Source organism: Scyliorhinus torazame, chromosome 14 (genome assembly GCF_047496885.1).
Source record: "Scyliorhinus torazame isolate Kashiwa2021f chromosome 14, sScyTor2.1, whole genome shotgun sequence".
In the NCBI taxonomy this organism is placed as follows: Eukaryota; Metazoa; Chordata; class Chondrichthyes; order Carcharhiniformes; family Scyliorhinidae; genus Scyliorhinus; species Scyliorhinus torazame.
In genome coordinates this window covers 82,154,812-82,178,609 of record NC_092720.1, presented here as the reverse complement: position 1 = coordinate 82,178,609, position 23,798 = coordinate 82,154,812, and the positions used below count along the sequence as shown (strand labels likewise).

The 23,798-nt window shown below is 46.6% G+C and overlaps 1 pseudogene; it reads right to left on the bottom strand.

Annotated features, from left to right (window-relative positions):
* Window positions 1-23,798, bottom strand: part of LOC140389311 (lysosomal amino acid transporter 1 homolog) — a 76,395-nt pseudogene that overhangs the window by 6,900 nt on the left and 45,697 nt on the right.

Genomic DNA, 23,798 nt, shown 5'->3' with positions numbered 1-23,798 from the left:
TCCCAGACATTCCGGCGCCACTACCCCAGCACGAAGATACAAACAAAGCAAGGCCAACGGCCACTTAGGCCACACCCAGCCATCAAGGCATCCACCCCTTTATTGGCTCAGATCGATGGCGGTGATCGAGAAGCTGCCCAATTGATTGGGTCCAAGTTTAAGGCCCGCCTAAAAGCACGGGAAGCCCCCCGAGTATAAGAAGGAACCCCGCCATGTGTTCACTCTCTTGGATTCGGCTCTCAACTGGAGAGACTGTTGCTAACTTTTGGTTGGCTCTTAAATGTTGCTCGTTGTGTCTTTACTTAATTTGCTCTGTTTCTATAACCTTTGCTCTAGAGTCGCCAGGTATCTTTATGATACCACAACGAGGTTCAAGTTCAAGTGCTGATCAATAACTCAATACACCAGTTAGTATGTTTCAAATCAAAACACATTTATTATACACAGTCAATCACTACTCATGTATAAAACTCTACTTACTAGACTATCTCTAACACTAAAAGGCCTATACTTAGCTTTGGAACTGGCCCACCATGTCAGGGGAACAAATGGCCTTTCGTCCGATTCTGAGTCTGCAGGCTTCAAAGCTGGTATGGACTGGTAGCTAGGAGCGCCTATCTCGTAGCGTGCGTTGACTGGAGACTTAATTGGTTGGTGCAGCTACTAGGCGGGTCACTGTCAAGGGTTGTTTCGAGTTGCTGAGAGACCCTGCCAAGAAGGACAAATTGAACTTGGGGACTCTATTTTATAGTCTCCAAGGGCTTCGCGCCATTCGGGGCGGACCCCGTACCTGGTTCCAAGTGATTGGGCTAAGTTCCGATCACTTGGATCGATTTCTCCAATACTGGAGCTGTTCCCTCCCTGATCACTGGGCGGTTCCTAAGTGTCCGTTGGCCTTCCTTTGTCTTGGCTCCTGCTGACGCCGAGGAGTCTGGCTTGGCCTTGTGTACCTCAACTGTTTCCAATTGTTCCCGGGGATCGCTCATCAGTATGTAGGTGGGTGTTAGTTTCAGTGCTGTCTGGGTTCCTGCAAGTTCTGATTACAGGAAACTTTGCACCTGCTTGTTTTTCCTGCGTTGGCTGAATTTCCCTGCATTCTTAGCGGATCTCCATTTTAAAGTCGGGAAGTGGCCAACCCAGGTGGCTACAAGACCCCTCCACCTGCACCACCAGAAGCAAGTAAGTTCAAGTTCAACGCTCGCTATCAGACGGACGACCATAGCTATACTCCTGCTACCTCTTCGAACCCAACAGCCTCAGACACGAACAACGGCCACTGTTCCTCTGACCTAAGTGGACACCCGTAGTTAAGTATAGGTATCAGTGATAGATACAGTTTAGCCTGTAGTGTTATTGTGCATGAGTAAATCATACTGTGTGTAAATAAAGTACCATTGACTTTGAACTAACTAACTGGTGTATTGGCTCTTTGATCGATATTCGGTTGAACCTCGTGGCGGTATAAAGAGATATCTGGTGACTCTGAAAGCATATTCATAATTAAGATTAAGAAAGGCGGCCTTATTAACCGCCATATTTATAGCCATTAAAAGATAGCAACAACTCAAAGCCACTTCATCATATGCAAGATCCAAGTCAGAAGGGTGCTGGACGACTCAACGTTCACTTGGACACATGCAGCTGCAGCATATAAGCAAAGTTGAATAAAAATATAAACTTTAATTAATGAAATAAATAAAACAAAGTTATGGCAGTGTACGTGGTGTGCTGCGATTTTAGCATGTGGGAGATCATGAAGAACATCGTAATCAGAGACAACCATACCTGCAGTAAAGTGTCCACGCTGCAAAATCTTCAGCTCAAGGTTGAGCTGCAGTCTGAGGTGCAGACACTGCGAAGTGTCATGAAGGGGGAGGATTACTCGGACACTTTGATCCACTTTGATCAGTCCCGTCCCTTGGTTTAAGCACAGGTCTGTGTCGTGTTGGGTGTTCCGCTACACAGACGAACCAACACGGTACTGTCAATAACAACATCTGTAAACTTATGACTGTGGTTCGTTCTTTACCCTTTAACCTGTGGACCCAGCCCTAACACTATCTTAGAGAGGCACTCAGCACATGGTGTATGTCTGAGTGGCTTGCTATGAGCTCTGTGCCCTGAATTGTCTCCTGCTGGAATGAGCGGGAACTGTGGTGTTCCCCGTTTTATAGTGTGCTCTTGCTTGTGACTGGCTGAGATGTTGCGTGTGCGTTGATTGGTCCGTTGATCTGTCCATCAGTGTGTATGTGTGTTTGCACCGTGATGTTTATCTGAATATCATGACATCCCCCCCTTTTTACAAGAATATGTGCCTATGTGGTAATAAATATAGATGTGTACTGAGTGCAGCTGAGTGTGTGTGTGCAATATCTACACCATGTGCATGAGGCTAAACTATATACATAGGAAGGTGTCAGGTGCAACATAGCAACGAGGTTGTACCATAAACAAAACAAGTGTAATCATCAAACGTCAAAAACAAACTCCTGTAACAACAAAAAGAGAAACATATTAACATTGGACTCACTAAAGTGTCATGCCACAATGTTCAAACAGGCTCAAAAGTCCAGCCTAGTAGGTGGGCGACAAATTCGGGTTGACCGCCTCAAGGGTGGGTCAGGATCCACCGGCTGAGGAATGGGCCTGGCTACAGGCGACAGAGGAATGGGCATGGTGGCAGGAAGCTTCACGAAGTCGACATCAGGAACAACAGGAGGGTGTGGCACAGGTGTATGATCACGTAGCGAGTGCGGAAGCAGGCGAAGAGCCCGGCGATTACGCCGGCGAATGGAGCCATCAGGCATTCGAACCAGGAACGAGCGGGGAGCCACACGTCGGAGAACTTCGGCAGTTGCCGACCAGCCACCCTCTGGTAGGTGGATGCGGACGTTGTCTCCAGTCGCCAAGGCAGGAAGATCAGTTGCCCGAGTGTCATGTGCCACCTTCTGCTGAGCACGCTGCTGTCACATCCTTTGCAGTACTGGAGCATAGTCGGGTGTCGGAACAAGAATGGACGGCACAGTGGTCCTGAGGGTGCGACCCATCAACAGCTGGGCTGGTGAGAGGTCAGTGGATAGTGGGGCCGAGCGATAGGCCAGCAGGACTAAACAGAAATCCGATCTGGCATCAGCAGCCTTGCAGAGGAGCCGCTTGACGATATGGACGCCCTTTTCCGCCTTGCCATTTGACTGGGGATGCAGAGGGCTGGACGTCACGTGTGTGAAGCCGTATGAAGCAGCAAAAGAAGACCATTCTTGGTTTGCAAAACAGGGGCCATTGTCCGACATGACAGTAAGCGGAATGCCATGGCGAGCGAAGGTTTCTTTGCATGCCCTGATGACAGCGGACGATGTCAAGTCGTGCAGGCGTATGACCTCTGGATAATTCGAAAAGTAATCTATGATGATGACGTAGTCCCTGCCAAGCGCATGAAAAAGGTCCACACCCACCTTCGCCCAGGGGGACGTTACCAACTCATGGGCCTGAAGCGTCTCAGGGGGTTGCGCCGGCTGAAACCTTTGGCAGGTGGGGCAGTTGAGCACCATGTTGGCAATGTCGTCACTGATGCCCGGCCAGTATACAGCTTCTCGGGCCCTCCGCCTGCACTTCTCAACCCCGAGATGGCTTTGTGTAATTGGTCGAGGACAAGCCGGTGCATGCTGTGTGGAATCACAATCCGGTCCAACTTTAGGAGGACACCGTCAATGACGGCCAAGTCGTCCCGGACGTTGTAAAATTGTGGGCACTGTCCTTTGAGCCACCCTCCCGTCATGTGGTGCATCACATGTTGTAGAAGGGGGTCAGCCGCAGTCTCCCGGCGAATACAGGCCAGACTTGAATCACTGGCTGGCAGATTGGCCGATGTGAAGGCCACATGCGCTTCGACCTGACAGACGAACCCCTCCGAATCGGGCGGTGTGGTCACTGCTCTGGACAGGGCATCCGCGATGATGAGGTCCTTTCCCAGGGTGTAGACAAGTTGGAAGTCGTACCTCCAGAGCTTGAGCAGAATGCGCTGGACGCGAGGGGTCATCTCATTCAGGTCCTTTTGTATGATGCTGACCAGGGGGCGATGGTCGGTTTCCACGGTGAACTGATGGAGACCATACACGTAGTCGTGGAACTTATCTATGCCGGTTAACAAACCCAGGCACTCCTTCTCGATCTGCGCATAGCGCTGTTCTGTGGGGGTCATGGCCTGCGAGGCATAGGCGACCGGGGCCCATGATGCAGTGTCGTCCCGTTGCAGGAGTACCGCCCCAATGCCGGACTGGCTGGCATCAGTCGAGTTCTTCGTATCTCGAGAGGTGTCAAAGAACGCCAATACCGGGGCTGTGGTGAGCTAATCTTGAGCTCCTCCCATTCCTTCTGGTGTACGGGCAGCCACTGGAACTCCGTGGTCTTCTTCACCAGGTGGCGAAAAGCCGTTGTGTGGGAGGCATGTTTGGGAATGAACTTCCCCAGGAAGTTGACCATCCCAAGAAAGTGTAGCACTACCTTTTTGTCTGCCGGCTGCGGCATGGCTGTAATGGCGCTCACTTTGTCTGCATCCAGACACACTCCTGACCGGGATATCTGGTCCCCGAGAAACTTCAGCTCAGTTTGGCCAGAAGAACACTTGGCTCGGTTGAGGCGCAGGCCGTGTTCTTGTATCCGAGCAAAGAAACGCTGGAGACGACTGATGTGCTCCTGTGGTGTGGTGGACCAGATGATGACGTCGTCAATATCGACGTGCACCCCTTCGATGCCCTCCATCATCTGTTCCATGATTCTATGAAATACCTCCGATGCCGAGATGATGCCAAACGGCATTCTGTTGCAGCAGAACCTGCCAAAGGGAGTGTTGAAGATGCACAGCTTTCTGCTGGACTGATCCAGTTGAATCTGGCAGAAACCCTTTGAGGCATCAAGCTTTGTAAACATTTTAGCCCGGGCCATTTCGCTCGTGATCTCCTCCCATTTGGGTATGGGGTAGTGTTCCCTCATGATGTTGTTGTTCAGGTCTTTCGGGTCGATGCAGATCCTGAGTTCGCCAGAGGGCTTTTTTACGCACACCATGGAGCTGACCCATGGCGTGGGCTCTGTGACCCGGGAAAGCACTCCTTGGTCCTGGAGATCCTGCAGCTGCTGCTTGAGGCGGTCCTTGAGTGGTGCTGGGACTCTACGAGGTGCGTGAATGACCGGGGTGGCGTCCAGTTTGAGCCGTATTCTGTAAGTGTAGGGCAGTGTGCCCATGCCCTCGAAAGCCTCCTGGTTGTGGGCGAGGAGCGAGTGGAGCTGTGCCCTAAATTCTGCATCCGGGAAGTCGGACGTGCCTTCTGGAGACAGAGTGTGTACCCGCTGAACGAGGTGGAGAACCTTGCACGCCTGTGCGCCTAGCAGGGAGTCCTTCGGTGATCCAACTATCTCAAAGGACAGTGTGGCTGTGTATGCATTGTGTGTAACCTCGAGCTGGCAAGAACCCATGGCCGGGATAACATTTCCGCTGTAATTGACCATCTGACAGCGGGATGGCCAAATCGGTGGTCTGACCTTCAAGGCGTAGAAGGCTGACCATGCTATAAGGTTGGCGGAGGCACCAGTGTCTAAACGGAATGTGATTGGTGATCGGTTGACCGTTAGGGTGGCACACCATTCATCACCCGGATTAACGCTGTTCACTGGCATCGGCTGGTGGGTCCTGCTTGGAGACATCCGGTTCCTGTCAATGATCGCAACGCGGAAGGCTTCCCGGTCGTCGGTATCACCGGTCTGTACATCGTCAGGGTATGAATCGGTGTATGGAGGCTGAATGGCCCACATGTCCCTGTGAGGCTGGCGGAATTGGGGAGCGTTGGCAGGTTGAGCTGCTCGACAGCAGGCAGCATATTGGCCCATCTTGCCACAGCGGAGGCATTGTCGATTCTTTGCTGGACAATGCCGCTTTAAATGTGCGGATCCACAGTTGCCGCACGTCGTGATGTCATGGCATTCGTTGCGCCATCACGCATGCGCAGTTCGGTCTTGCGTAGAGCGTGCCTGCGCGTCACGTCCCTCTGCGTCGATGTCTCGTTTGGCACGTACAACCGCGGAAAGCGCGCGAAATGGCCGCCCTCGTCCGGGCCGCGGGCTGGGAGGAACTCAATCGACTGGACCCGCTCGGCCTCGTAGGACCCCTGCCGTGCCGATTCGGCCGCCTGGAATTGGGAGTACCGGCTGGTCGCGTTTTCATGGACGACGCGGGCTTCGATGGCGGTGGCTAAGGTGAGGCTCTTAATTTTGAGGAGCTGCTGGCGTAGGGTGCCCGAGGTGACCCCAAAAACTATCTGGTCCCGAATCATGGAATCAGAGGTGGCCTCATAACCACAGGACTGCGCAAGGATATGGAGGTGTGTCAGTAAAGATTGAAAAGGCTCATCCTTACCCTGCAGGCGCTGCTGGAAGAGATACCTCTCGAAGCTCTCGTTCACCTCGACGCTGAAGTGTTGCTCGAGTTTAAGAAGGACCGTCTTGTACTTCGTCTTGTCCTCACCGTCCGCGAACACCAGGGAGTTGTAGATGTGGATGGCGTGGTGCCCTGCTGTGGAGAGGAGGAGGGCAATTTTTCTGGTGTCCGAAGCATTTTTCTGGTGTCCCTTTCTGTGGCTTCTAGGAAGAACTGGAAACGCTGTTTAAACAGCTTCCAGTTGACGCCGAGGATTCCAGCGAATTGGAGCGGCTGCGGCGGGCTGATGGTGTCCATGGCGCAGGATGGCGGATTCCTGAAGATGTGTAGGTAGGTCTCACAGTTGCTGGGTTCCAATCCTGGTACTATGTCGTGTTGGGTGTTCCACTATACAGACGAACCAACACGGTTGCAGATGGTACAACTCTGTTTTATTCCTGTCAATAACAACATCTGTAAACTTATGACTGTGGTTCGTTCTTTACCCTTTAACCTGTGGACCCAGCCCTAACACTATCTTAGAGAGGCACTCAGCACATGGTGTATGTCTGAGTGGCTTGCTATGAGCTCTGTGCCCTGAATTGTCTCCTGCTGGAATGAGCGGGAACTGTGGTGTTCCCCTTTTATAGTGCGTGTGCTCTTGCTTGTGATTGGCTGTGATGTTGCGTGTGTGTTGATTGGTCCGTTGATCTGTCCATCAGTGTGTATGTGTGTTTGCACCATGATGTTTATCTGAATATCATGACATGCTGCAACATCTTCAGCTCAAGGTTGAGCTGCAGTCTGAGGTGCAGACACTGCGAAGTGTCATGAAGGGGGAGGATTACTCGGACACTTTGATCCACTTTGATCAGTCACGTCCCTTGGTTTAAGCACAGGTCTGGTTAGTAGTCAGGAACAGAAGAGTGCGACTGAGTCAAGCAGATCTTGGAACACTGGGTGCAGTGATGGAGATGCCTCAGTCTTTATATTTAGCGAGCAAGTAGGTTCTTTCGGAGCTGTGTTAAGAAGGGAAAGGTCTGCAAGGTGGATAAGCAAACTGACAATGGCACAGTGGTACAGGAGGCAATGTAAATTGTGGGGGTTAAAATTAATTTAATCAGGACAGTAAAGCCACAGGGATAGGTAAATACTGTTCTCTGCAGTCACGACTAGGAGTCGCAACAGTTATGTTACCTGCCTGGTGTCAGATTAAAGATATCTTCTTGCAGCTGGAAAAGAACCTGGGAGTGAGAGGGAGAGGATTCAGCTGTCATGTTCATCTCGCAACCAAGAACATTGGTACACCTAGAATGAGGTGCTGCTGAGTTTGAAGAGCAAGAGTTCAAATTAAAATGCAGAACCTCAAAGGCAATAATCTCTGGGTTGCTACCTAAACTGTGTGGGAATAAATAGAAAGTTGAATGTGAGTCTGAAACATTGTTGTGGGAGGCAAGGATTCATGGGGTACTGGCACCTATTCTGGAGAAAGAGACAAATGTTCAGTGGAGATGGACTTCATTTAAACTGGGCTGGGAGCAGTCTCCTGGAGAATCATCTCGCCAGGGCAATAGGGCATTGAACTGATGAAAGGTTGTGGGGGGTGTTGGTGGGGGGGGCGGGGGAGGGCGTTAGTTGGTGATAGGGGTGAACAGTTAAGAGAATTCAACAAAAGGTAATTTCATAAACATTAAGGAAACGTCGATTCTGTAGAACAAAGTAGTCATTCCCGTACCAGCCTCCACGAACAGGCGCAGGAATGTGGCGACTAGGGGCTTTTCACAGTAACTTCATTTGAAGCCGACTCGTGACAATAAGCGATTTTCATTCATTTTCATTTCATTTCATTTCATTTTCATTCAGGTAAAAATAAGCTGAGATATCCAGGAAGAGACAAATCTTAATAAAAGGTATGAATGAGGGCATTGGTGATTAAGACAACAAAAAAAGAATAGAAAGAAGTTAAAGCTTGAACAATTATATCTGAATGTGCAAAGTATTCGCAACAAAATAGATTAATTAATAGTAGAGATATAAATTAATGGGCTTGATCTGATAGCCACTGGAGAGATGTCAGGCAGAGGGTGGTCATCCCGCATTGCAGAAGAAAGTGACAGAGGCATCATAATGGTTGTGCATAAGGTTGTTTAATGTGCTGTACAATAACCCACTCACGATCAGTGCCCATAGGGCCCCAGGAGTCTCCTTGGGCGGAGGGGCAGTCGGGGGTCGGACCGACTGGCTCTGCCAGCACTGGCGGTTCCCCATAGTGTGCACCATGGTGTTGACGCCCTCAGCGATGCTCCTCAGTGATTGGGACATGCACTGCAGCACTTCAGCCATACGCACCTGAGACTGGGTAAAGCTCCACAGCACCTCGGCAATTACCATCTGAGAGTGGGACATGTCCCGCAGAACCCCATCAAGGTCGGACTGGTACTGGGTGACATCCACCAGCGAGGCAGTCATTCCGCCAAGACCCTCAGCCATGGCCGTCACCAACTGCACGATGCCTCGGACACCATCGCTATGGTGCCGATGTCATACACCAGCCTCTCCACTGCGGTTGCCACCCTCGCAGTGTTGGCCTTGGTGCCACTCATTGACGGTGGCATCTCCTGCACCCGTAGCCTCTGGGACTTCTCCAAGCTGCTATGAGTCTGCTGGAGCGACGCTGATATCTCCCTCTGAACGACCTGGCCGCTCCCTATCATCTCCATCAGCTCCAGATAACCCACTTCTAGAGGCGCAGCATCAAGCTTGGACTCAGCTGAGTCTGGGATCCGACTGCTGCCTCGCCTGGGAGTTCTGCCCTCTACCTGATGTACATCAGCAGCAGTGTGGTGCTCATCAGGTTGTGCCCCCAAAGCCTGTCCATTAACATGTATCTGCGCCAGTGTAGGGGCTCCTCCTCCCCAACAAACATAATTCAAAACCCGTCCCCAGTGCGGCTTCCCAGAGGCAGTGCCAACATGAGCCAGGGCACTGCCTGGACATGTCCCTCTCCCCCCCGGGGGCTATACGTACCTTTCCACCCCCTGGGGGCTCCTCTTGACTGATTCCTGCTTTTCCAAACATGTTGTAAACCTTGCTGATGTGAGGGTATGAATATGCTTCATAATAATAATAATCTTTTATTGTCACAAGTAGGCTTACATTAACACTGCAATGAAGTTACTGTGAAAAGCCACTAGTCGCCACATTCCGGCGCCTGTTCGGGTACACAGAGGGAGAATTCAGAATTCTCAGCTTGTACGGGAATTGAACCCTCGCTGCTTGCCTTGTTCTGCATCACAAACTAGCAGTCTAGCCCACTGAGCTAAACCAGCTCTCATTGGGGGGGGGGGAGGGGGGGCATCATATGGTGGATGGGCTTGGTAATGAGATTAAAAAGTATGTAAATCTATTAAAATTAGATTCTCGTCCTTTGTGGAAAATGGGGGAACGGGATCTCTCATTTCGATTCTTGTGAGATTTTGCATGTGTCGCCGTTCTCGCTGACAATGAACACAGATGCAAAATCACCCCCAAAGAAATTGAAAAAGAAGAATTGAATAAATAATCATGGGGCGTTCGACAGGCTCGAAAAGCATCTGTAAAAGGAAGAGATTAGCAAAACGAAAAGTGGGTAGATGCAAGATGAATTATAAAAGGGAATAAGGAAATGACAGAGACATTAAACTAATACTTTGTGTCAGTCATCATGTGGAAGACATAAAAGCATGAGAATGAGGAACGCAAAAAAAAGTAAAGAGTTCGTACTAGAAAGATCAGTTTTAATAATAGTCAATAAATCCCTTCTCCTGATGGCCCACAAAGAGGGATTTCAAAGAGAAGAGAAGAGAAACTGGATACATTAGTTTTGAACTTCCAGAATGTTATGTTCTGTGTTATGGCCATAGTACAGATGCACACAGAATATCTAGTTCTCTGACTAGTAAGATAATTCATTGACAAGATTAACACATGGAACGTTAACTAACAAATTGTGATACAGACAGTAACAAATAAATGAATTCAGTGAATTTTCCTGGAGCTACTTCTAGTGTGACAATCCTCTTATACGACTGACTATCAACTGCCATCAGTTGTCATCTGGTTGATCTCTATCGCCACCAGCTGGTTGGAGGTCGCATCGATAACTATATACATTGATGGACAACTATAAACAAAAATGTGCACAGGCATATCACCACACAGAATTTCGTAGATTCTAGTGTCCTCAAGACTTGGAAGGAAGGCTGCAAATGTAACCAAGGTAGAGTCAGAAAACAGAGAAATATAGATCGGCTTGCCTATCACCAAGTGCCCAGCAATGACCATCTCCAACAAGAGAGAATCCAACCATCGTCCTTTAACATTCAATGACATTAAACAACCAGTTAACCCCCCACTATCAACATCCTGGGGGTTACCATAGACCAGAAATTGAACTGAACTAGCCATATAAATACTGTGGCTACAAGAACAGATTGGAGGCTATGAATCCTGTGGTGAGTAACTCACCTCCTGATTCCCCAAAGCGTGTCCACCATTTACAAGGTGCAGGCCAGGTGTATGATAGAATACTTCCAATTTGCCTGGATGAGGGCAGCTCCAACAACACTCAAGAAGCTCAACACCATCCAGGATAAAGCAACCCATTTGATTGGTACCCCACCCACAAACATTTAGTCCCTCCACCACCAACGTATAGTAGCAGCAGTGTATATCATCTACAAGATCCACTGTGGGAACTCATTAAGGCTTCACAGGCAGCAATGTGATTCTAAACCCATGACTGCTACCATACAGAAGGACAAGAGCATCAGATACATGGGGCACCACCAGCTGGTTCCCTTCCAAGCCACTCACCATCCTGACTTAGAAATATATTACCATTCCTTCACTGTAGCTGGGTCAAAATCCTGGAACTCACACCCAAAGCAGCACTTTGGGTGTACAGGGACTGCAGTCGTTCAAGAAGGTAGCTCACCACCACCTCCTCAAGGACAATTAGAGATGGGCAATGAATTCTGGCCCAGCCGGCATTGCTCACATCCAATGAATGAATTTTAAAAATCAGTAGCAGGGAAGAGGCCAAAACATATTAATAAGGTGTAGTAACCGGGCACTTAGAAATCATAATATGATTGGACAGAGTAATGAAAGGGAAATCATGCATGGAAAATCTGTTAGTGTTTTTTTGGGTTGCAACTAATAGGGTAAATAGGGAGAACCAGAGGATGTACTGTATGCAGATTTCCAAGAAGCATTCAATAATGTGCCATGCAAAATTACAGTTCATGGGTTTAGGGCTATATATTAGCTTGGATTAAGGATGAATTAGCTGACAGAAAACAGAATAGAAACAAATGGGTCAGTCTCAATTTGGGATTAATTATCTAGTGGACTACTGTAAGGATTAGTGCTTGGGCCTCAGCTATTTACGATCTATATCAATGACTTAGATGAGGGGACTGAGTTTTAGGTGTCCATGTCTGTTGAGGTTACAAAATATGGGGTGGGATTCTTCGGTCTCGTTCGTGGTAGGACCCGTAGCGAGCGAGAACCGAAAATTTGGCATTCCAGCCAAAGCTTCATTCACTGTTAGCGGCACCGGATAATTCCAGCCTTGAACGAGGATGGAAGATTTCAGCCATGATGTGAAGAGAATGAAGGAGGCAGAGAAAGGTTTAGGTAGCTTAACTGATTGCAATGTGCTTGCTCAGACAGAATATAATGTGGAGAAGTGTGAAGATATCCACTTCAGTAGGAAAATTAGAAAAGCAGATTTTATTTTTTTGATGATGAAAGACTGGGATTTGCTGGTATTAGGAGTAGGGTAGATGGGACTGTAGTGTGCCATGGCAGAGATTAATCTCTACCTTTCCAGGGCAACTAGGGACAGGTAAGAAATGCAGCTTTGTCAATATCACCCATATCCTGAAAATACAATTTTTTACAAAATTCAGTATAATTTCCACTTAAATTAATTTTCCTTAAAACAAAAGCGAGCAGGGATTGGTTTCAGTAGATTTGGGTAATACAGTGATACTTTCTATCAAGGGCGATACTAACTTGAAGGACGCATGCTATGGCTGCTTTCATCAATGGAAATTGACAAGAACAAGTAGTCAATCAAACTGAGTTCATACCCTGTGGACCTCAATCAAATAAGAAAGCAGATAAACAGATAGGAAAGTTGATACTTTTGTACGTAGCATGACGCATACTAAGGAATGAGGCATGTGATTCCAGGAACATAAGAAGTGGAAATGGCCATTTAGCATATTGAGCCTATTCTGCCATTCACTCCATATACTCACCTTATTCCCATATTCCTTGTTACCTTTGCCGAATAAAAATCTATCGATCTCACATTTTGAAATAATAATCGACCGAACAATAATTGCCTTTTGAAGAAGAGTCCCAAACTTATATAACTTCTAGAGTTTCACTCCTAAATCATAAATCAGCATGTGCTACTCAGCATTTTTGAGATCCAACATTCTTCTCCATCACGCCATTTTAGACCTGTCACACCACTTCTTCCCAATTTCTTTCCCATGCAACTAAGTGCAAATTCCAAATGCATTTCATTAGCAGACTACTCAAATGAAAAACCTCTGGAAACTTCAAGAAGTTGGGGTGGCACAGTGGTTATCACTGCTGCTTCACAGCACCAGGAACCCGGGTTCAATTCCAGCTTTGGGTGACTATCTGTCTGGAGTTTGCACTTTCTCCCCAATCGGATTGGGTTTCCTACGGTTTCCTCCCGCAGTCCAAAGAATGTGCAGGTTGGGTACATGGGACATGCTAAAATTGTCCTTCGTGTCCAGGGATCTGTGGGTTAGGTGGGGTTACGGGGATAGGTCAGGAATGTGGGCCTAGGTAGGGTGCTCTTTCAGAGGATCGGTGCATACTCAATGAGCCGAATGGCCTCTTGCTGCACTGTACGAATTCTATGATTCTAAGTTTAACGCCTCGTATTAATCTGAACATCTAGAAGTCAAAACTGAAAATACTTTGAAAACTTAATATTCCCTCTCTTAAAAAGCTGCATACTGTAACACTGAAAAGGATACCAAAAAATCTACTAGCAGTACTCCAAAGCTCCCTATTAGCCAGGCCAAATGATGAAGGATGTATTTTTTGGCTGGTGCTTTATTTTCAGGCACATTTACTGCCACACTCAGTCCATATGTAGTATTACCCAGCATTGCCAGTGCAAACGGCAAATAGGATACACCCTCCCTGGATTTTCTTTGGAACTGCAACAATCAGGTTACATGAACTAAATAAGGACATAAGGGTTGCTTTAAAAATAAACATTAAAAGTATGATTTTGTAACCACCCAAAACTATCCAAAACCTCTGGCAATCCAAATTCATATTCAGCAAATAAATGTATTATTGTACAATGTCACCATTAGGCCAAGTTTTGACCGATGACAATAACACGGATTTCAGCAAGTTCAGTGCAGTGTTCCATTCATAAATGGAAGCCTTTGTAGTCAGCAATGTGCCGACCACACAGACTATGAAATTATTATTTTTATCTAAGAGACTTCCATGTTGCAGACTGAACTTCCTATTCGAGGGGAAAAACAAATAAACACTTGCTGCATTCTCCAGCAACACCAACACCCTACGCACAGAAAGCTTCAACCGAAAAGGGAGGAAACACTGTTTTCCTGACGCTGATCGGAACTAATGTAAATTTCACAAATCTGAAAGCAGAAACTGAATAAATTGCCTACATTTTTGTACAGCTGAGGAAAACGAGAGCCAAGATAAAATATGCAGGACATGTAGCCGCTGATGTATCCCATAAATTCAACAAAGTCAAATGTACTCTGAAAAAGAGCAAAAAAAAAACTCACTGTGGCAAAAATTTAATGAATACAATAAAATCTTAAAACTAGAAAATATATTCATGTTTAGGTTTTTAGGTTTCAGGGAACAAAAATGCAAAAGGTGTTCAGATGACTCGCAAGATTTTAAACAATGTCAAAGACTTGCTTTAGAGTTTTTAGAAGTTCAAGTAAATGGCGTCGTATCTAAGGAAGGATGTGCTGGCCTTGGAAAGGGTCCAGAGTAGGTTCACAAGAATGATCCCTGGAATGAGGAACGGTTGAGGCCTCTGGGTCTGTACTCGTTTGGGTTTAGAAGGATGCGGGAGGATCTTATTGAAACTTACAGGATACGGCGAGGCCTGTATAGAGTGGATATGGAGAGGATGTTTCCACTTGTAGGAAAAACTAGAACCAGAGGACACAATCTCAGACTAAAGGGATGATCCTTTAAAACAGTGATGAGGAGGAATTTCTTCAGCCAGAGGGTGGTGAATCCGTGGAATTCTTTGCCACAGAAGGCTGTGGAGGTCAAATCACTGTGTCTTTAAGACAGAGATAGATAGGTTCTTGATTAATAAGGAGATCAGGGGTTATGGGGAGAAGGCAGGAGAATGTGGATGAGAAAAATATTAGTCATGATTGAATGGCGGAGCAGACTCGATGGGCCGAGTGGTCTAATTCTGCTCATATGTCTTACGATCTTTTATCATGAGTACCTTAAAAATAAATAAATGGACTAAAAAAATGTCAACACCATTATAAACCCTTTGTCTTGGACGACTCCTATTATGGTGAGATATTCTCAATAAAGGTCATATAATCATCATTTTGATCACACATAATAGAACCCAGGAACCACACAACCACTTCAAGAGGGAATCTGATGAAAGAAAAGAACATACCAGCATTTGTTAAGGTTGAACCATTACACATAGTAGTGGAGTAGATGAAAAATAAGTACACAAAAGAAAAAAAATGGGTGTGGAATTGTTGCTCTATTGCGGGAAAAATATATAAGCTGCGAATGTGGAACCTGTGAGCTAAATACCTGATGGCCATCCAAAAGAACCAAAATTGCTATTGATCAACACACTCCTGTGTTAAGGCAAAAACCGTGCCCAGGACCATTTCGAGATTTTTATGGTACTGGTGCAAAGGATACCCATCTTAATGGCAGTATAAATCTACAGGTCATTATCCAAATGGCTGGTAGTTTCAATAACTAATGCCACAATTTCATTAACAATTCTCTTTTGCTTCAGAAGGTTTACAACTGTTTGCGGTGCATGGTACCATGGGCTGTTTTTAAATGTTTACCATCCAGTGTAAAATAGGGAAGTAGCAATGTGGAAGTAGTGTCCGGCCCTCATTATGGTCCAGTCGGCATCATCACAGTATAGGCAGTAGATGTGTGACTGGAGCACCTGCCTATTTGAGCAAGAATGCACCTCCTGCCACACCATAATGATTTCAATACACCACTCTCCTAGAATGTTGTCTGCCTCCTCACGGTTTGGGTGGGTGGGGGGTAGGGGCAACCTATTCCCATCCTCCCCAACCAGGAATGCGTATTTGGCAAGTGCAGTTCAGGAGCCAGGTCTCAAAATGGCTCGGGCCCCACAGTAGAAACAGTGGACAAACAGGAAGCATGTTCCTCACGGGTCACTTATTTTGTGCCAAAAATAAAAATCAACCCCCATTTCCCTAATTTGGTGAGTTGCTTCGACTTTCTAACAGTTCACATATCCTGTAACACTGGAAATGAAAAGAAACTCCTCTCATTCTTTGAATATTGGTTTTCCAATAGACAAATGTATGAAATTAAACAGGGTTTGAAATAAGGAGATTGAAACTTTGGTGGTCAGTAAGCAGATCCACCACCCATCACACTGATCCACCTGCTTTTCAACCCTACATTAAACATCACCCCCAATCGGAACATTTGAAAATCACATTTCTGGTCCAACTTCTATTTTATTTAAAAAACACTGAGGTTAAACATTATCTGATGTCAGGTACAATGCATGATTACAAATGTATGAATATTATTGCCGTTGATGATTGAAATATGTTTGGGTTGTTTAAAGTTTAACTTTCGAGTATTTGTAAACTATTAATTACATTGCTGAAATTTCAAGCTATCACACAGTTTATGAGGCACATGCTTGGAGATTCCATTTCTGCTCTGATGCAAACAACCCATTGCTGCAATGTCTATGCTGTATATTTTGGAAATTTACTTGTGTAAATTAATTTCTTTCAGCAGCTCTTGTAGCAACGGTTTACCCCAGCAGGGAGGAAACCTGCTTATTCACCTGACAACCAACAAAGATTATTGAATAAGCAAAACTTTTTGTTTTCCCTTTATTGAAATTGTATTGTTCAGAGCAGCACAGTAGCATTGTGGATAGCACAATTGCTTCACAGCTCCAGGGTCCCAGGTTCGATTCCGGCTTGGGTCACTGTCTGTGCGGAGTCTGCATGTCCTCCCCGTGTGTGCGTGGGTTTCCTCCGGGTGCTCCGGTTTCCTCCCACAGTCCAAAGATGTGCAAGTTAGGTGGATTGGCCGTGATAAATTGCCCTTAGTGTCCAAAATTGCCCTTAGTGTTGGGTGGGGTTGCTGGGTTGTGGGGATAGGGTGCAGGTGTTGACCTTGGGTAGGGTGCTCTTTCCAAGAGCCGGTGCAGACTCGATGGGCCGAATGGCCTCCTTCTGCACTGTAAATTCTATGATATGATAAAGCCAGTAATTCTAACGACACATAGACCCAGTCTTTGTATATATATATATATACACACACACAGACAATCTTTAAAAGCAAGTGAGAATAACTAGCAGCCTGAACTTCTGCACGGTAAGAGGGAGCGACTCGATCAAGTCTGTGCATATATCTCCCTAATTAAAGTGAAACGTTGAATAGAGACCCACCCAAACCACTGCCCCAACGCTCTCGCCCGCAAATCAGGATTAACACAGAGTATAAACATGGGTGTTTACTAATTGAGTAGGGTTAGAGTCAAATTGCATGGAGCCCCAACCTTATACAGAGGATTGATTACCTTTGAGGGAACAAAACTCTGCATCTCTCATCAAAACTTAGGTTAAAAATCAACTGAATCCACACATGGTTTTGAATAAGCAAAACATATGTGAGACATAATTAACATGAATTACTTTGCTAACTTCAGCAAGACTGTATTTTGCTCAGATGACATGAATTAGTTCAATTGAACTGTGGTTCTATCAACAAGGACCATATTGCCTTAACTGATTTCAAATATTTTTGCTCAGCAAGACTTCAACGTAAAGCATATTGCATCACTTTTGGAGAGCTTGCCCGCTTTAATAATTTGCAATTGCAAAATGCTTTCACTATGCTTCTACCTAAAAGACCATCACACCCACAAGTATTCCATCCGTGCTGCATTATGAGTGCAAACTTGCCTGACCCTCATTTAACACAGCACTATGTGCCATATCACGTTGGAAACATTGCTACATAACATGATACTTGCAAAATATATGGCCCGACCAACCAGCAAAAAAAAATCCCTAACCTTTCCAGCAGTAAACTTTGAACAATATATTTAAAGATCAAATGAAGTCAATGTTTTCCAAATAAACGCGAGTCAAAGCAGAAACATAGTAAAGTCGCAATGCACAATCGAATATAATTTGGTCATAATATCTACCTCATACTTGAAACTCATATCAGTACATTTTAAAAAAATGATTTATAGAATGTGGCTGTCACTGACAGGGCCAGCGCCTACTGCTCTTGAGAAGGTGATGGTGAGCTGCATTCCTGAACTGCTGCAGTTCATATTCACGTTGTGGTTAAGGACGGAGTTCCAGGCTTTTGAACCAGCGACAATGAATGAACAGCGGCAGAGCTCCAAGTCAGAGTGCTCTGTGACTTGGAGGGGAATGTGCAGGTGGTGATGTTCCTTTGCACATGAACTTCCATCATTAACTTTTTATATTTTTATTCATTTACGGGATGTGGGCATTGCTGGTTAGAAAGTCATAGAATTTACAGTGCAGAACGTGGCCATTCGGCCCATCGAGTCTGCACCAGCCCTTGGAAAGAGCACCCCACCCAAGCCCACACCTCCTCCCTATCCCCGTAACCCAGTAATCCCACCTAACCTTTCTGGACCCTAAGGACAATTTAGCATGGCCAATCCACCTAACCTGCACATCTTTGGACTATGGGAAGAAACCGGAGCACCCGGTGGAAACCTATGCAGACACGGGGAGAACGTGCAGACTCCGCACAGACAGTGACCCAAGTCAGGAATCGAACCTGGGACCCTGGAGCTATGAAGCTATAGTGCTAACCACTGAGCTACCCTGCTGCATTTATTGCCCATCCCGAGTTGCCCTTCAGAAGGTCGTGATGAGTTGCTTTTTTGAACCGCTGCAGTCCTTGAGGTGTCGATACACACACTATGTTGTGAGGGAGAGAGTTCCAGGATGTTGCGCCAGCGACAGTGAAGGAGCAGCGATATATTTCCAAGTCAGGGTGGTGAGTGAATTGGAGGGGAACCTCCAGCTGGTGGAGTTCCCAGGAATCTACTGTTCTTGTCCTTCTCGTTGGTAGTGGTCGTGAGGTTGAAATATGTTGTCTAAGAAACATTGGTGAGTTAGTGCAGTGCATCTTGTAGATGGTACACATGGCTGCCACTGTTCGTCAGTGGTGGACAGTTCGAATGTTTGTGGAAGGAGGAGCAATCAAGTGTTGGCTTCTTGAATGTTATTGGAGCTGCACTTATCCAGGCAAATGGAGAGTATTCCATTACACTCCTAACATGTGCCTTGTAGATGGTGGACAGGCTTTGGGGGGTCAGGAGGTGAGTTACTTGCCATAGGATTCCAAGTCTTTGACCTGCCCTGGTAGCCACAGTATTAACGTGGCTAGTCCAGTTCAGTTTCTGATCAATGGTAACCCCCAATCAATGGTTGATTGTGGGGGATTCAACGATGGTAATGCCATTGAAGGGACAATGGTTTGATCCTCTGTTTTAGGAGATGGTCATTGCCTTGAACTTGTGTGGTGCAAATGTAACTTGCCACTTGTCAGCCCAAGCCTGTATATTGTCCAGGTCTTGCTGCATTTGGACATGGACTGCTTTATTATCTGAGGAAATGAAATGAAAAATGAAATGAAATTAAAATTGCTTATTGTCACAAGCCGGCTTCAAATTAAGTTACTGCGAAAAGCCCCTCGTCGCCATGTTCCGGCGCCTGTTCGGGGAGGCTGGTACAGGAGTCGCGAATGGTACTGAACATTGTGCAGTCATTCGCAAACATCCTTACTTCTGACCTTATGATAGAAGGCAGGTCATTGATGAAGCAGCTGAAGATGGTTGGGCCTAGGACACTACCCTGAGGAACTCCTGCAGTGATGTCGTGGAGTTGAGATGATTGACCTCCAACCACCACAACCATTTTCTTTTGTGCCAGTTATAACTCTGGCCACTGGAGAGATTTCCCCCTGATTTCCATTGACTCCAGTTTAGTTACACTCCTTGATGCCATACTCATTTAAATATTGCCTTGATGTCAAGGGCAGTCACTACCATCTCATCTCATTTGAGCCCAGCCATACACAAGGAAGAATCATCCTTGACATATCCTTGTACCTACACCATGTGAACTGCTGCTGGTTTATGAGTATCGGTGACGGTGGAGAGAAAGTAAGGACTTTATACGTCAAATTACATAAAACGCATACAATTCAGCCAGTTTGTGGAGTATTTACACTCCACATAAACATCTTCTCATTCTAATGACCTATTCCCACCCTGACTCCCTGGGCGCGATTCTCCGCTCCCACGCTGGTTGGGAGAATCGCTTGGGTCGCCAAATTTTCCCACCACGCCGGTCCGACGCCCTCCCTGGATTCACGGAAGCGGCCAGATCGGCACAATCGCGTTTTGCGCGGTGCGGTCCAGTGAATCGCCCGAGACAGCCAAAATGGAGATCCACCAGTACCTCCTCGATTCTCAGTGCCGGATGGGCCGAGCGGCCTGCCCAAAACGGCGGGTTTCCCCCGGCGCCGTCCACACCTGGTCGCTGCCGGCGGGAACAGCGTGGGAACGCTGGGGGTGGGGGGCGGCCTGCGTGGGGAGGGGGGGGATATCCTGCACCGGGGGGGGCCCTCAAATGGGGTCTGGCCCGTGATCAGTGCCCATCGATCGTCGGGCCCGCCTCTCTGAAGGAGGACCTCCTTTCTTCCGCAGCCCCGCAAGATCTGTCGGATATCTTCTTGTGGGGCGGACTCGGAGAGGACGCCAACCACGCGCGGGTGACGCCAGTTATGCGGCGCCGGGCGCGTCATGTATGCGGCGTTGCCTTTACGCGGCGCCAAGGCCTGCCGTGCGTAAATGATGCGGCGTCGCTCCTATCCCATTATCGGGATAGGGGCCGTTTCGCGCCGGCGTGAACCTCGACGCCGTTCACGATGGCGCGAACACTCTGTCTCCATTTCAGAGAATCGCGCCCCCTATCTCTCAATTATCTTCTCCCTCATGTATGCAGCATCAACCCTGCTTGTAAATGCACAAATGCTACCTCCCTCAGTTACTCCATGTGGCAGGAACTCCACATTCCTCCAAAAGTTATTTGATCTATTGGTGCTTGTCATATACTTATGCTATCTTTTTATGGATTCACCAAAAAAGCAGAAACACTTTACCACATCCACCCTATCACATCCCTTTCTCATTTTCAAGGCCTTTATCAGTTCTCCTTTCAGGGAATGATCTACCGGTCACATTTAGCATGGCAAATCCACCTAACCTGCACATCTTTGCACTGTGGGAGGAAATCGGAGCACCCAGAGGAAACCCACGCAGACACAAGAACCAGGTGCAAACTCCACACAGTTAGTCACCCGAGGCGAGAATTGAACCCAGGTCCCTGGTGCTGTGAGACAGAAGTGCTACCATTGGGCCATTGTGTGCATATGGGGTTATGGGAAAGATAAAGTAGGTATAGGTAAGATTCTATGCTCAAACTCTTGTATTTATATCCTTTCAATTCTGATAACATCCTTGTTTTCTGTCTGTTCTCCAGTGCTCCAATATCTTTACTTGACCAGACATTTTTTCCCATATCACTTTTGAAGCAAAACTGTTTTTCACACAGTGTCAAGGTCGGGAACACAATGCCGAGAGTGTGCTGGAAGCAGGTTCAACTGAGGCTTTCAAAATGGAATTATATGGTTATCAGAAAGAATGTGCAAGGTTAGGAATAGAAGCCAGGTGAATGGCACAAAGAGAATTGCTCATTCAGAGGGCTGGTGTAGACGTGATGGGCCGAATGGCCTCCTTTGCACTGCAACAAATCAGTAATTGAAAATCAGGTTACTCAAAGGGGTTAAAAATGATTCATTTGGGGGCATCACAGTGGCACAGTGGTTAGCACTGAGGACCCGGGTTTGAATTGGGTACTCTAAATTTTTAAAAGTTTTTTTTTTAAATGGCTCATTTTGTACGATAAATCTACCTTCAGTTGTTTTAACCAAACTTCATCAAGTTACCTCTTTTAAATATACGATGGCTTTGAAAAGAAAATTGTCTGATTACGATGCATGGCAGATTTTGCATTTAATGATATGGAAACTCAGGGGGGTAAAAACACCATTAAAATGGGCACAATTCCTGCTGGAATCTGCAACTGTGCCCAAAGCAACTACTAGAACTGCCAAAGTTATTTTCAAAGATATTTTAAAAGATATTAAGTTAAACAATATGAACCCAAAAAGCAACACTTACACCGAAGAAAATACTGCTTACGTCTGCCTTTCCTATTCTTCATCTTATAATAGACAAACTGTGAGATCATTATGCTGTCAAGGATAACATAAAAATGAGCTGTAACAGTCTAGAAAGAAAACAAAACATGGTTAGTTACATCGATACAAACTCCCAGAAGGTTCCAGATACAAATAAATTGTGGAACATAAAATTTGAATGTCCATTAACACTAAAAAAAACTTGTTACGTGACCATATAACATAAAGGAGCATTACAACAAAATAAGTTTGTAGCTTTACCTCAACAAATTGAAACATATATACTTTATGGTACATAATAATTTAAGAACATTATTTCCTACAATTTCATCATTCTTTATAGGCATTAAGGATCTACCTCATTTCAAGAATGTAAGAAGCATTCTAATCCCAAAATAGTCTGGATTTTTTTGTTTCACTGTTGGGTCTCCAAATCTCATAGGCTATCCTCGATTTTACTCCTTCAAGTTCTGATGAACAGCAGTTACAGCACTTCTACCAGCTAGTTATGGGGCTGGGCCGTCTACGGAGTATGGTCGCCCTGGCCTGCCGAAAGTGCGCTGCCCGGCCAAGCTACCAGCCCAGAAAGCGGAGAATGGGTTTCAGCGAATAATTTTGATGTGCCGCACCTGGGTGCTAGCTGGGCTCCAGCCAAAATCTTGTGGGCTGCACCTTAGGGAGGCTTCCGGCAGAAGTTTGAATGCCACTGGAAAGTGTCATAATATACACCAGTATATCATGGTGCAGACACACACGGATGGGCACACAGTGGGACCAATCAACACACACAACACCGCAGCCAATCACCAGTTAGAGCACACGCACTATAAAGACAGGGGGCATCGGAGTTCCCGCTCATTCGAGCTGCAGCTAGCTATGAGGACAGAGCTCACAGCCTGCAGCACAGATCTTCACCATGTGCTGAATGCATCGACTGGCTAGGACAAGGCAAAGGTCTTTAGTTAAAGCTAGTATCGTGTTAACCCACAGTCAGAGTATGTTACAACAGTTAATGATTCAATAAAATAGTATTGCACTATTTCAAGTGTTGGTAACCTGTATGTGTTCCACGGATCCAGAGCACCCAACACAACATGATACCAGGAGTTGAGGGATATTAGCACTTCTTAGACCGACCTGCAAGTGATCTGCCTTCCGCCAGCATTCCGTCATCCTTCAACATGGACAACATCAGCCCATCGCCGCCGCTCCGCATCACCGGCAACCTAGGGGCCAACTGGAAGATATTCAAATAGCACTTCCAGCTCTTCCTTGAGGCCACAGACAGGGAGGACGGCTTGGATACCAGGAAGATTGCTCTCCTCCTCTTCACGGCCGGAGACCATGCCATCCACATTTTCAATTCTCTCACCTTTGCCGATGATGAAGATGAAACAAAGTTCAAGACGGTCCTCCTGAAGTTTGACACTCACTGCAGCGTAGAGGTGAATGAAAGTTTTGGGCGCTACATGTTCCAACAGCGTTTGCAGGGTAAGAATGAACCTTTCCGATCCTTTCTCACCCACCTCCGCATCCTTGCGCAGTCTTGCAGCTAAGGGCCCACCTCCGACTCCATGATACGCGACCAGATCGTTTTCGGCATTCAGTCGGATCCCCTACGACAGCAGCTCCTCAAAGTAAAGCAGCTCACCCTAGCGACTGCTATTGAGACCTGTTTCTTACAGGAAAACGCCACGAGTCAGTATTCCCACATCCAAGCAGCTGAAACGGTTTGGCAAGGTCCCCACGAGGC